General features: G+C 43.4%; 1 pseudogene; it reads right to left on the bottom strand.

The window, feature by feature from the left end:
• Positions 1-1,188: 1,188 nt before the first annotated feature.
• Positions 1,189-2,115, bottom strand: LOC108528938 (aldose reductase pseudogene; annotated as a pseudogene).
• Between the last annotated feature and the right edge of the window lie 1,146 nt (positions 2,116-3,261).

Raw genomic sequence — 3,261 nt, 5'->3', positions numbered from 1 at the left:
TTTGGAAACTCACAGGGGAAGGCTGGGAGGAGAGTGAGGGATAAAAGACTACATACTGGATATACTCCTCAGGCGATGGGTGCACCAAAATCAAAGAAATCACCATTAGAGAACTTATCTGTGTAACCAAACACCACCTGTACCCCAAAACCTATTAAAATAAAAATTAAAATTAAAATACTCCCCTTTTAAAGTGTACAACTTAGTGGTTTTTAGTCTATTCACAAATTTGTGCAGCCACTACTACTGTCTAATTTCAGAATGTTTTCAACATCTCAATCAATGAGTATTGAAGAATAACCATTGACAAGAGGAAAGATAGAAATTTCGTGTGGAAATTTTAGCAAAAACCTTTGCATTGTTTGAGGAGGGGACTGTACACTGAGTATTGTGACTTAGAAATTGCAGTCAGTAATGTACTTTTCCATTTAACTCTACAGATCTCTGTGAGGTACCCTTTTCAGTGATAACAGACAGTCATTAAATCCAAAAATCCAGGTAAATTGAACTTAGAAGCTGACTTTTGCTTCACTGGGTTAAATTAAGATTTTAAGAGATAACCACAGTTAATGACACTGTGTTCATTACAAATACTACTATTGATAATTAATTTTTGTGAAAGCAAAAGATTTTGTATTATTAATGAATAAGATAACATTCTAAGATTATTTCATCTTTGTTTATCCTCTTAAAATTTCCTTTTGAGTATGCTTTATAATATGTGTACTATAATAATAATAGGAAAAGCATCAAAGTTTTAAATTAAGAAATATACCTGTAGGAAGCTGTGCTCAAAATGTTGTGTGTGTTTTTTTTTTTTTTCACAAAAGCATTTTTATTTGAGGCAAAGAGAAGTCTTGCTGAAAGGATTACAGTTCCAAGCATCAAAACTCTACTGTTAGTGGCACTATTTTGACTTTGTAGATCTTGCTTTTCCTTGGTCAGAAAAGGTTATTCAAGTTGTCTTTTCCCCAGCTGGGCAAAAATCAGGGCAAAGAAAACTGGAAGAGACTTCTGCTCTGTGGGTACTGCTCTCCAAACCCAACATCAAGCTAGGCAAGCCCTCAATGGTCTGTCTTCAGGTTGCTGTTCCACCTCTGAGTGACACAGACCACATATATTTGCAAGAAAAAATGAGGCAGGAAAAACAGGTGTAGGTCACTTGTGGACAAGCAAGCATCCACAGCCTCAAAACTCTTTATGGAAGAGGCAATCCTTGTGGGATGCTCAGCTCACCAAGGCACAGAGCCTCCAGTTCCTGCTGTAGCTGAGTAAGGTAGTCATATCCTGGCTGCTCAGTTCAAAGTCAAAGACCTTGAAGTTCCCAGCGATGCATTTTGGTGTCACAGACTTGGGGATCACCACCAAGCTCTTCTGCATGGGTAACCGGATCAGAATCTGGGCTGTAGTTTTATTGTGGTTGGCTGTGATTGCCTTGATCCTGGGATCCTCCAGTAGGGAAGGGTCCTTGGGCTTGGCCCAGGGCCTGTCTGGAGAGCCAAGGCAGCTACAGGCAGTCTCTGTGATACCTTTGGACCAGCAGAATTGGATTAACTTCTCCTGAGTTAGGTACGGATGACACTGAATCTGGTTAACTGCCAGCTTATACTTTGAGCCAAGCTTGTTTAAGATCCTCTCGACCTGCTGATGGTTGAAGTTGGAGATGCCAAAAGCTTTCGCCAGCTCTTCCATGGCTGCCCGTGTGTCCACATGTCAGTGTCACTGGGAACCATGTTGCCTGATTCATCCAATGGGAAAAATTCCTTCCCAGGCTTAAAGCCAGTTGGCCAGTGAATAAGATAGAGGGTCATATAGTCCAGCTTTAGGTCGCTGAGTATCTTCTGGGAGGCTCCTTTCACCAGCCCCTTCTCATGGTACGTGCACCACAGTTTGTGACGACGAAGAGGTCCTCATGCTTCACCACCTGCTCCCCGAGCTTCTCCTGGGCCACTTGTACCTCATGCTCATTCTGGTGTAGGTGCAGTCAGTGTGGTGGTACCCAGTGCCGATCGCCACCCTCACAACCTCGGTGACCTGGCCTGAAGGGGACTTCCAGGTGCCCAGCCTCAGGATGGGCATTTTGGCAGTGTTGTTGGGGATGAGGTGGCTGACCATGGCTGCTGAGCTTCCCAGACCCCCGCCTGGAACCATGCCCAAAATGTTTCATTGGTAAAATGTGTTATGAAAACATTTTATAGCCCACTGGTTGTAGATTACCTTTGCTCATATGTAATTCCCTGATGCAGTGTTTGAAATACTCCGGGTCAGTCCATTGCAGAGAGGGTCTGAAGCACATTCAGTGTCCAGGTTTTACCCAGAGAGCTCGGGGCATTTTTAGCTGGCAGAAGCTCTGGTATAAATGGCAAGGCAGATTCAGACACATCTAAACTTTATTACATGCACAGCACATGCCAGCCATAATGCAAAGTACTCTTACTCAACTTATTTCATGATTACCATAAACTGTGCTGTGGGGAATGTGAACTCGCTTTATAGATGAGGAGTCTCTGAATCTGAGGGGTAAGGTGATTTGCCTAGGGCTGCATAGACAGTATGAATGATTCAAATCCAGGACTTCTGATTCACCCTTCCCCTCCATACAACAGGCAGTATTAAGGGTGCAGAATTGAGGCTCATATCCTAGCTCTGGCACTTAATGAGTGACCTTAGGCAAGTTACTTAACTTAGTGCCTCAGTTTCTATCTGTAAAATAGGGCTAAAAGGAATAGTCCTCTCTTATAGGATTGTGAGGAGTTTAAATAATGCCTAAAGAGCTTATGCTAGTGCCTGACACATAGGAAAAACAATAAATATTGGCTATTGTTATCATGATACCTATTTCCTGCAACTTTTGCTGTCTAATTAGATTACAGTCCTTTTGAGTGCAAGGGATGGTATCTGGTTTCTTTTCCTCTCCTCTTCTCTGCTACTTCCTTTTCTCCACCCCCTTTTCTTCCTTATCTCCACCCCCAAGCATAGTGCCTTGCTCAAAGACAATGCTCAAACGCTTATTAATAATGATACAGTTCAGGCTGGGTGTGGTGGCTCATGCCTGTAATCCTAGCACGTTGGGAGGCCGAGGTGGATAGATTGCCTGAGCTCAGGAGTTCATAGACCAGCCTGGGCAACACGGTGAAACCCCGTCTCTACTAAAATACAAAAAATTAGCTGGGCATGGTGGCATGTGCCTGTGGTCCCAGCTATTTGGGAGGCTGAGGCACGAGAATTTCTTAAACCTGGCAAGCGGAGGTTGCAATGAGC

Source organism: Rhinopithecus bieti, unplaced genomic scaffold (genome assembly GCF_001698545.2).
Source record: "Rhinopithecus bieti isolate Rb0 unplaced genomic scaffold, ASM169854v2 scaffold_5273, whole genome shotgun sequence".
Classification (NCBI taxonomy): Eukaryota; Metazoa; Chordata; class Mammalia; order Primates; family Cercopithecidae; genus Rhinopithecus; species Rhinopithecus bieti.
Note: the sequence above shows the minus strand (reverse complement) of the source record. Positions and strands in the feature narration are given on the sequence as shown.